The sequence below is a fragment of the Triturus cristatus genome, chromosome 10 (assembly GCF_964204655.1).
Source record: "Triturus cristatus chromosome 10, aTriCri1.1, whole genome shotgun sequence".
Taxonomy (NCBI): Eukaryota; Metazoa; Chordata; class Amphibia; order Caudata; family Salamandridae; genus Triturus; species Triturus cristatus.
In genome coordinates this window covers 1,110,153,327-1,110,164,585 of record NC_140593.1, presented here as the reverse complement: position 1 = coordinate 1,110,164,585, position 11,259 = coordinate 1,110,153,327, and the positions used below count along the sequence as shown (strand labels likewise).

The 11,259-nt window shown below is 53.0% G+C and overlaps 1 protein-coding gene across 3 annotated transcripts in view; it reads left to right on the top strand.

Annotated features, from left to right (window-relative positions):
- The first annotated feature begins 284 nt into the window (after positions 1-284).
- The window catches only part of TRRAP (transformation/transcription domain associated protein), a 1,075,110-nt gene continuing 1,064,135 nt past the window's right edge, over positions 285-11,259 (top strand). For all 3 annotated transcript variants that reach the window (XM_085629333.1, XM_085629332.1, XM_085629331.1), the window contains exon 1: positions 285-559. The gene's annotated coding sequence lies outside the window, so the exon portion shown is untranslated. The remainder of the gene's footprint in view (positions 560-11,259) is intronic.

Genomic DNA, 11,259 nt, shown 5'->3' with positions numbered 1-11,259 from the left:
TGGGCTACATTTGGTAGAAGTTTCGTGCTAGTTTGGGCTTCTTTCATAGAGGCAAGTGCTCGTTTTCAAATTCGGGTTTAGAAACACAATTGAGGGTAATTCGTCTTCTAAGGGACACCTGTCCGTTTGCGGCCGGAAGATTCCAGATATCCTCGCTAACTTGATTACTACTGGTGAGTGCAATACTTTCCGAGGCAAGTATGCCCTTTCCACCGATTCACAGCCGCCTGGCAGCCAGTGTGGCTCTAGATGCTGCCCAGAGCCACCCGGGCTATACCATCGCCGGGACAACGTCACTTCCTGCGCCCAGCCTTCTGTTGCTTGCTGCTGCTGGCCTCGGCGTCTCCCCGCCAGGTCCTGTAGTCTCACCCCCCCCTAACGGTACCGGTAATGTGAGTGTTCTGTGCGGGCAGGGCGATCTCTGCCAGCCCCCGTCCCTGTGCCACAGGCCCCAAGTCACGCTCCATCTTGTGCCTGTGCTGCTGAAAGTGCTCCAGTGTGTATGGCCATTTCCTAGCCTGGCCAGACAATCACCACCTCTGGGCTGCCTGGAGCAGCGGTGAGTATTACTTTCGCTTATAGAAGGGGTCTGCTCTTTCTCCCCCGCATCTATCCCAGATAAGGGTGCGTGTGTCTGCTAGTTGCATAACATCGCTAAGGATCCAGGAACAGTCTATTGAACAGAATTGGAAGCGAAACGACCGGCAAATGATATATTTTCCCTTGTAAAATTGTGTGTTTATCCCACTCACAAGAAGTCTTGGGAAACGAACTTTGCTAGGACATTTTAAACGTGTGTTAATATTTATAGAACTAAGTTACTTTGAAGTGTTTTAAGTTAGAGAAAGCACTAGAGCTTTTGCCTCTCGTGCATGAGTTGAGTGTGTTGGAAAGTATAGGAATTATATCCACAGTAGTCCGCTGATTTTTTTGAAAAGCAGGTGGTTTTCATTGGCCTCTTTACAGCACATGTACGTTTAGAGAATTGTGCTCTAGCCGTTTGGACACAGGCACCAACACGATTCATTCTTATTGCGTGATCACGTTTGGTGGTTTGTGAAGACTGATCCAGGTTGGTGAAGTTCTAACTGGCCAAGGTTTGGTTGAGTGTGTCAATCCAATAAATCAAAGCATTTGTATAGCGCGCCACTCACCCGGAGGGTCTCAAGGCGCTTGGGGGGGGGGGGGGGGTTCCGCTACTGCTCGAACAGCTAGGTCTTGAGTTGCTTCCTGAAGGAGAGGTGGTCTTGGGTCAGGCGGAGGTGGATCGGGAGGGAGTTCCACGTATTGGTAGCCAGGTAGGAGGAGGATCTTCCTCCTGTTGTGGCTCTTCGGATGCGGGGGACGGCGGCGAGGGCGTGGCTGGTTGATCGAAGCTGGCGGCGGGTGGGGGTGTAGAAGGTCAAGCGGTCGTTGAGGTATCTTGGGCCTTGGTTGTGGAGAGCTTTGTGTGCGTGGGTGAGGAGTCTGAACGTGATTCTCTTGCTGACGGGGAGCCAGTGCAGGTCTCTCAGATGTGCGGAGATGTGGCTGTGTCGGGGGATGTCCAGGATGAGGTGTGCTGAGGCGTTCTGGATGTGCTGGAGTCGTTTCTGGAGTTTGGCTGTGGTTCCGGCGTAGAGGGAGTTGCCGTAGTCCAGTCGGCTGGTGACGAGGGCCTGGGTGACCGTTTTCCTGGTTTCGGTGGGTATCCACCGGAAGATCTTCCGTAGCATGCGTAGGATGTTGAAGCATGATGCGGAGACGGCGTTGACTTGTCTGGTCATGGAGAGGGAGGAGTCCAGGACGAAGCCCAGGTTGCGTGCGTGGTCTGTTGGTTTGGGTGCGCTGCCAAGGGCAGGGGGCCACCAGGAGTCGTCCCAGGCGGAAGGTGACGATCCCAGGATGAGGACTTCCGTCTTGTCTGAGTTCAGTTTCAGGCGGCTGTTCGTCATCCACTCAGCTACGTCTTTCATCCCTTCGTGTAGGTTGGTTCTGGCGGTGGCGGGGTCGTTGGTGAGGGAGAGGATCAGCTGGGTGTCGTCGGCGTAGGAGATGATGTTGAGGTTGTGTCGGCGTGTGATGGCTGCGAGGGCCTCATGTAGACGTTGAAGAGGGTGGGGCTGAGCGATGATCCCTGTGGTATGCCGCAGATGACTTCGGTGGCCTCGGATCTGAATGGGGGGAGGCGGACTCTCTGTGTTCTTCCGGCGAGGAAGGAGATGATCCATTCCAGTGCCTTCTCCTGGATGCCGATGTTGTTGAGGCGCTGCACTAGGGTGCGGTGGCAGACCGTGTCGAACGCCGCGGAGAGGTCCAGGAGGATGAGGGCCGTGGTTTTCCCGTTGTCGAGTAGAGCTCGGATGTCGTCGGTGGCTGCGATGAGGGCGGTCTCGGTGCTGTGGTTGGCCCGGAAGCCTGACTGCGAGTGGTCGAGGGATCCGTTCGTCTCGAGGAAGGCGGCCAGTTGTCTGTTGACGGTCTTCTCGATGACTTTGGCCGGAAAGGGAAGGAGCGAGATGGGGCGGTAGTTTTTGAGGTCGGTGGGGTCAGCCGATGGTTTCTTCAGTAGAGCGTTGAGTTCTGCGTGTTTCCAGCTCTCTGGGAAGGTGGCGGTGTCGAAGGAGGCGTTAATGATGTCCCGCAGGTGGGGTGCGATGACGGAGTCGTCCTTGTTGAAGACGTGGTGAGGGCAGGGGTCGGTTGGAGATCCTGAGTGGATGGAGTTCATCGTGCGGATGGTGTCTTCGGTGTTGACCGGGGTCCAGGCGCGGAGGGTGGTGGTGGGGGGCGTTGTTCCGGTCGTAGGGTGCGTTGGCTGTGTGCTGAAACTGTTGTGTATGTCTGCGATCTTGCTGTGGAAGAATGAGGCGAGCGAGTTGCAGAGGTCTTGCGAGGGCGTGATGTCGTTGTTTCCGCCGCTAGGGTTTGAGAGCTCTTTGACGATGTTGAAGAGTTCCTTGCTGTTGCGGGCATTGTTGTCCAGTCGTTCCTTGAATGCGGATTTTTTGGTGGCGTGGATCAGCTGGTGGTGTCTTCGAGTGGCGAGCTTGAGGCTGGTCATGTTGTCTGTAGTTGGGACTCTGCGCCAGGCTTTCTCGAGGGCCCGGCAGTTCTTCTTGGAGCTCTTGAGTTCGTCGGTGAACCAGGATGCTTTCTTGGTGCCGGGTCTGGCGGGGGGGGGGTCTTCAGAGGTGCGAGGTCGTCTGCGCAGTTGCTGATCCATCTCGTGAGGTTGTTGGCGGCTTGGTTGGGGTTCGCTGATCTGGCGGGGGGGTTCTGGCTCAGGGATGTGGTGAGCTGGTCGGCAGTGATCTTGTTCCAGCTTCTGCGGGGGACCAGTTGCGGGTGGTGGTGGGTCGTGGTCCTACTGAAGCAGAAGTGGACGCAGCTGTGGTCTGTCCAGTGGAGTCCGGTGGTGTGGCTGAAGGCGATGTCCTTGCTGGATGTGAAGACGGGGTCAAGCATGTGGCCGGTGTAGTGGGTGGGGGTGGTCACCAGTTGCTTGAGTCTGAGGTTGGCGAGGTTATCCAGCAGGGTGGTGGTGTTGCGGTCATTGTTGTTCTCCAGGTGGAAGTTGAGGTCCCCGAGGAGGATTTAGTCCGTGGAGGGGAGGGCGTGCGGGCTGATGAAGTCGGCGATGTCTTCGCTGAATAGTGTGCGGGGTCCTGGGGGTCTGTAGAAGAGGGTGCCTCTGAGTGTGGTCTTGGGGTCGGTGTGGATCTGGAAGTGAAGATGTTCGGCGGCTGTGAGGGTGTCGTCGGAGTTGGTCGTGATGCGGATCTTGTTCTTGTGGACGATGGCGATGCCTCCTCCTGTCTGATTGACGCGGTCCCTCCGGGTGATCTTGTATCCGTCCGGGATGGCGATGTCGGGCACTGAGGAGGCGTTCATCCATGTTTCTGTGAGGAAGGCGACGTCTGGAGAGGTGGTGTCGAGCAGGTTCCAGAGTTCCACGGCGTGTCTGTGGACGGAGCGGGTGTTGAGTAGAATGCACTTCAGGTGGTTGCTGCTGGTGCTTGGCGTGGTGGGGGCGGTGCGGGTCCGGAGGCAGGAGAAATTGCAGGATTGGCAGGTGAAGGGTCCGTGGGTGCGGTTTGGGGCGGCTCGGCAGCAGCCGGGGATCTGGCCGGTGTTGAGTGCGATGAGGGTGGCGGCGTCGTAGGTCTGGCGGGTGGGCTGACTTCTGCGGGGGCCAGGGGTTCTGGCGCTGGGCGCGGGCCAGGCGCGGACGGGCGCAGACGGGCTTGCCATTGGTGCGCCCGCTGCGCGGCCGCTTCGCGGCCTCCATAAGAGCGGGAGAGGGAGGTAGGAGGAGGTGGGAGCGGGGCGGCCAATGGGGTGCGAGGGGGCGCGGCCGGCGGGACGCAGCGGCGGGAGAACGGGCAGCGCTGGGTGAAGGCAGCGAAAAAACCAGGGAGACAAAAGGAGAATGGGTGGCAGAATCAGGGCACAGAATGTACGAATACAGATAGGAACCAAGCACTCGGGGTACAGAAGGCAACGGGGGTCGCAGGCACACTCGGGGTACAGAAGGCAACGGGGCGGGGAGTCACGGAGGAGGCAGGACGCAAGGCTGAGGACTGCAGCGGAGGGCAGCGAGGATGGAATTCACACTGGAGCCGTGAGGCGGTGCGGGGAGCGACCTGCCTGGCGAGCAGGGTCAGAGGTCGCTCTCTCTACCGCTTCGCGGCCTCCATAAGAGCGGGAGAGGGAGGGAGGAGCAGCTGGGAGGTGGGAGCGGGGCGGCCAATGGGGTGCGAGGGGGCGGGGCCGGCGGGACGCAGCGGCGGGAGAACGGGCGGCGCTGGGTGAAGGCGGCGAAAAAACCAGGGATACAGAAGGAGAATGGGGGCAGAATCAAGGCAAGAATGTACGAATACAGATAGGAACCAAGCACTCGGGGTACAGAAGGCAACGGGGATCGCAGGCACACTCGGGGTACAGAAGGCAACGGGGGTTGCAGGCACACTCGGGGTACAGAAGGCAACGGGGCGGGGAGTCACGGAGGAGGCAGGACGCAAGGCTGAGGACTGCAGCGGAGGGCAGCGAGGATGGAATTCACACTGGAGCCGTGAGGCGGTGCGGGGAGCGACCTGCCTGGCGAGCAGGGTCAGAGGTCGCAGAGGTGTGTGACTCCAGATCCTAGTTATGTACCACTTTGGTGACGAATGTTGGGGTTTTCACGTGCAGGTCTGTCCACTGTGCCTCCTTCCCTTTCTAGTAGCATGTGGCTCCTGCATCCAAACAAGGGCTTCGTTAAGGTCATGTTTCTTTTTCCAGCCATCTCTGTCCTGGGATTTTATTTCAATCTGACTCCAGGTGTAACCCAATTTCCTTGTAGTCCGCCTCAAGGCCCCTGTGCCAGGTGTTTCTTGGCCATCCTATTTTCATTTTTCTTTGAGGGTTCCAAGTCTGGGCTTTCCTGGTGGTGTTTGATGTGGGCTTGCGGAGGGTGTGACCTGTCCAGCCCCAGCGTCTTTTTATGATTTCTTTGTGAGCAAGGAGTTGGAAAATCTGCTGCCATTGGTCGTTGTTACTGATGGTGTTTGGCCAGCAGATTTGGAGGATTTTCCTTGGACCGGTGTTGATGAAGGTTTTGATTTTGTTGATAGTGGTCACTGTTGTCGTCCAACTTTATACTCCATACAGAAGAACTGGATTTACGTTGCTGTTAAAAAGCTTGATCTTTGTTTGCAGTGTTTCATTGGAGCTCAAATTCTTTCTTGTATGTATGAATGCAGCCCTTGCTTTGCTGATTCTTGCCTTGACGTCTGTGCCGATCTACTTGTCTATGACAATGCCCAAGTAGGTGAAGGCCTCATCCTTTTCCAGTGCACTACTGCAGAAGTGACTGCAGTTGTGCTACCCATGTTAGCCTTCAGAGCCTCTTGTCCCATTCAATGAGGCCATGACAGATCCTCCTCCTAGGGCTTGGGGTAAGATTGTTCTCCTCAGCCAGCTATGCCCTCTGATCAATTATTGCCTCCTATCTGCTACACCCACGCCCTCCCCAGTGTTCAGGAAGACCTTCGTCCTGTCCTCTCACAGGCAATTCATGGTGTTTGTGATGCTGTCAAGTTCACAACTAGTTTGGGTGGACACCACCGACTCTGTTGGTAAGTGAGCCAGAGGCACAAGTGTTGCCATTCACTGCCATGCTCAGCTCTTCCTAATGGGATCTCGGGCATGGAGTCCTCGCTGATGGATATGCCTTTCGATGGGACTCACTTGTTTGGGGACAACGCTCTGCCCTTGAGCGCTTTAAGGAGAGTAGGGCTACCACTTGCTCTTGTGGCGTCTCTGCCCAGCACTGCCTTCAAGCACTGCCTTCAAGCAGGAATTCCACAAGTCCTTTTGTTGCTTAGGGTGAGGTATTCCCTGCCTTCAGCCTATCTCATTCAAGCAGGAGACCTAGCACTTTTGCTGGCGAGGGCTTGGTGCTCACTGCCCCCGCAATCAAGGTCTTTGTGCAGTCCAGTACACTCCCACCCCTCCTGCACCCCCACCTACCAAACCTCTTTAGTGTCAACTTGCAGGGTCATAGCCACCCGGTGGGAGGCAGAATCCACCAATTCGATCAAGGTGGGAAAGTTATCACATTGGACAGGTGGGTTCTTCAAATTGTTAGCAATGGTTATGCCTTGGTCTTTCTTACGTACCCACCCCACATTTTGGCATCTATACAATGACTGATATAGGAACTGTCTCAAATCAACAATGAAGATACTGTACCTATAGGTAGAATAGAGGGAACTAGGTTATGGACAGGATGTAGAAGACAATCCACAGGGATATTTCCTGTTGCCCTCACACACCCCTAGGAATGTCATGCTTCATCATTGGGCTGCTGTTCCTCGTCAGGCCGGTACTGCGATGCCCGTGGGTTCCGTGAAGGGTTACATTGCCAGATATCTTCTATTGTTAATGCCGTCTGATGAAAGGTGCAGGTAGGATGGTGTCCAAAAAGGTGGTGTAGCAGTGACAATGAAATAAGTGAATTAAAACTGTCTAGGGGATATCAAATCATCCTTTAATGTAAAGATTCTCCTGACCGAGTTAAAGGCCATATAGTTTAGGGCTATTATGGGGGTATAATGTACCTGAGTAGCTCAGTATGTGTGGGTATGGTATGATTGGGTTTTATGCCCTAGTTGTCTGAAATTGACCCATGGCGCTGCTTCCGGATCTAAATGGGAAGGTAAATGAGCCTACCCACACCTATATTGTGTTTCAAGAGGGCTCCCTCTAAAAGGAAGTTACCTACCTTTTCAGAATTAAAATGATTGTCCAACCCTGCAGTTCAATCCATTTTTGCCCCAATTGTCGGGAAGAAGTTAGCCCACAGCTGCTAATTAGTTTGTACTCAAAGTGCGGCAGACCTACCCTCCTCTGCTCACCTGGGAGAATCTTTACATTAAAGGAGGATTTGATTTCCCCTAGACCGTTTTAATGCACTTTTTTCACAGTCCCTGGCACCCCACCTTTTTGGACACCCTCATACCCCCACCTTTCATCAGACGGCATTAACAATAGAAGATCTCTGCCAAAGTGACCCTTTGGGGGACCCATAGAGCATTGTAGCACTGGCCGAGAGAGGAGCAACTGCCCAATGATGAAGCATTACCTCTCTAGGGGAGTGTGAGTTCAACAAGAAATAGTCCTGAGGATTGCCTTCTACGTCTTGTCCCTAACCTAGATCTCTCTAGTCTACCTATAGGACAGTACCTTCTTTTTGATTTTGACCAAGAGTTTTGGAGCACAGGTATTTTCTCCTAGTCCCCCTCTTCCGTTTGCTCTACGTAGGAACTATGTCTCCATTTTGTGGTGGGAACTGCTAGCCCTTTGCGCTATAGAGAGGGTGCCTGCGCCAGAAGTACGACATGGTTGCTATTTCCACTACTTTTTGCTGCCCAATAAGGGTGGCAGTCTTTGGTTTATTTTAGATCTGCGCTGCCTTAATCTTTTCCTCTGAAAGGAGAAATTCAAGATCCTCACCCAGGCCTAGGTCTTGTCCACCTTAGATTTTGAAGACTGGATGGTGCCGTTGGACGTGCTGGATGCCTATTTCCATATTCCGGTACTGCCAGCGCATTGATCGCTATCTGCCGTTTATGATGGGGGAAAGAAGCATTTCCAGTTCGCTTGTCTCCCCGTTGTACTCACCAGCGCCCTTCTGGTGTTCACAAAAGTGATGGCTGTGGTGGCAGCACACCTTCGGGGTGCCGATCATTCCCTTCCTTGATGACACGCTGTTGAAGTCGGGCTCACCCCACGCAGTTGTCAACCACCTGTGGATTACAGCAACCCTTCTCTCATTCTTGGGGTTCACTATCAACACGTCAAAGTCACACCTGCTCCTTCCCAGATAATTCCCTTAATTTCTTGACACGGTTCAGTTGCATGCTTTTTCTCTGGGTGTTAGACTTGGCATCTTTTGGCGTGTTTGCCCTGTGTTTTTTTCTTTCTGACCTCCCAATTCTGACTCTGTTTGTGCTGGCTTAATGTTTCTGCACACTTTTCTCACTGCTAATCAGTGGTAAAGTGCAAGTGCTCCTGTGGTAAAATGTGTTATGGATTGGTGTTTCCATGGTTGGCCTGTTTGAGTTATGTGTAAGTCCCTAGTAAAGTGCCAGGGCCTGTGAATCAAATGCCGTTGGTGGGCTGCAGCACAGGATTGTGCCACCCACACGAACGGCCGTAAAAGGTAACTCAGACCCGCCATTGCGGAGTCTGCGCGCAGTTTGTAACTGCCATGTCGTCTTGGCCAGTGCACACACTGCCAGTCCCTCACCTTCCCTTTTCTTACATGTCAGCAACCCCTAAGGTAGGCCCAAGGTACCTCTGTGGGCCGGGTGCAGTGTATTTGAAAGGTAGGACATGCCCTGGTGTGTGTGGCATGTCCTGATGGTGAACTACGGCCAATTTCGTTTTTCGCTATTGCAAGGCTACCTGTTCCCCATAGGACAGAATGAGGAGTCTGTTTATTACATCTTATAAACGTAACTGGCCCGGCGAATTGGGTAGGAAAATAAAGTTTAGTATGCCTGAACTCAGAATCTAAAGATGCATCTTTTAGTGAAGGTGATTTTTACATTCAGTGTTTGAAAATACCACTTTTATTAAGAAGGTATGTGCCTCTTGTGGAATGTGGATTGCTTGTCTGGGTTTTGGATGACAGAAGGCTGGGGAGCAGGAGTGGCTCCAGATAGTCTAGGTGGGTCAGGAAAGGGCTGAATAGACCAGGGCTGCAATTGGGGAAGGGGGAGGAGATTTCCTTGCACCTCAAAGGGCCTGGTCTGCCTCTGACCATGCCGTCTCCACCTCCTGCCAGGAAGTCACACCAGAGAAGGCAGAACTGGTTCTGGCTGGGCACAGGCACTCTCTGACTAAGAGAACAAAGGTTTTTGGGATATAAATATTGGGGCCCAGACACCTGACTTTTTTAGAACTCTTTTGGACTAAGAAGACTGCCAAGAAGAAAAGCTGGAGAAGTTGTGAGGAGGAACTACCACTTTGCTGTGTTGGCCTGCAGTGGCTGCTTCTGCCTTGGGCAGTGAGTGGACTGGACTATCTGCAATCTACTTTTGTGAGGATCTCCAAGGGCTTGAGGTAGAGCTTGCCCCCTGTTCAAGATGTCTCAGGAACAGCAAAGACTTCAAGCTCTTCTGCCCTCAGCACTGGGGACTGTGTGTTTTGTGCTGCAACAGAAGAAAAAGCAACCCAACAACGCTGCTGCCAACTCCGTGTCCTGAAGGCACCGCAGAGGGCAACGCCGCACCGCGCCCCTGGTCTCACCGACAACGCCTGCTGACGCCGCCACCGAGCCGCTGCTCGCACCGCGACCTGTGGGCACCGCACACCACCTCACGACAACGCCTTGATATCCAAGACGACGCTGCTGCTTGCACCGTGGTTCGAGGGCACCGCTCGCAAAGTTACACAATGCACTGCCCTCATCTCGCAGACTTGGCCTTCCGACGCCGCCACTATCGACCAGCGACGTGTGTGACTTCATGTGCCCCGATGACTCCTGCACCGACGCCTGCGGACGCCGTGCTTTCGGAAGCTCAATGAGAGGTCGCTGACGCCCTGCATTTCTAAAAGGTACTGTTTGCGGGTCTTCCCAACACCGTAGCTGGCCCGTGACGTCGCAGTCAGCCAGAACTGTTTGGATTTGTGTGCTTACGATGCTGTGATAGCCCTGGACGGAGCTATCGACATCAAGGAACTATTTTTCAAGCATCTTTTGATAATTGAAGATGTTTAAGTACTATATTGTGGATTTTTTTATCGTTTTTTGGTCTTGTCTTAAATATATAAAAATGTTGGATATTTTTCTAAACTGGTGTGGTGTCCTTTTGTAGTGCTTGCACTGTATTACTGTTGGTTATGTGCAAATGCTTTACCCACTGCCTTTAAGATGAGCCTGACTGCTTGTGCAAAGCTCCCAAGAGGATGCGCAGGGGTTATTTTAAGAGTGTAACTCCCTTATCCTGACTAGAGTGGTGGTTTCTGCCCGACTTTGGCGCATGCCCTAGCCAACCAAAAATCCCATTTCTAACACTGGGCCATTCAGGCTATGATCCTAATCTTTCCTGCTTGGCCCAGGGTTTCACTGCGATCAACCGTCAGGTTTCGAGAACTGATGTCCTCCTGCTACCCTGCTGGTGGCACATGAGGGCTCTGCTTTTGGGGCGCCGTGTCTGAGGGCACAGACAGTCTCAAAATCAATTGCCGCCATAGTGCTGGTGTGATGCCTATACAAGTGCTGCATATCATTTCTGGGGCGTAATGGCATCCGTTCAGTGCCGCAGAACGTCACCTTCCTGCACACATAGGCACTATGGAATAGTTTCCAGATCCAGACTGACTCATGGGGAATATTCAAAAGGTGAGGAATCTGCTTCTAGATAGTCTCTACTGGAAAGAGCATCAGCAAAGGTAAGTAACCTGTTCATCAATTACATGATGACCTTGGTGACTAAAGTCAAATGGTCAGTGGAGCAGAGTAGATTAAACTTTCTGAAAATGTTATTTTGGACCCCTTTTCTGTACCGCATGTGGTATATTGAAAGAGCAGAGAAATGTTTAAAGCAGTAGCAAACTGTCTTGAAGAGGAAATGTGCATGTATTTAAAATTATTCTTTATTTTTCTCAATACATATATCTCATGTGGCTCATGTCATGAGTGAGTCATTGAGTTAGTTCTTAGGTTTGTTGGGCAAGTTTTTGCACTCTGGTACAAGTAGAGTTTTTTACCGTAAGTTTTAATTTAAC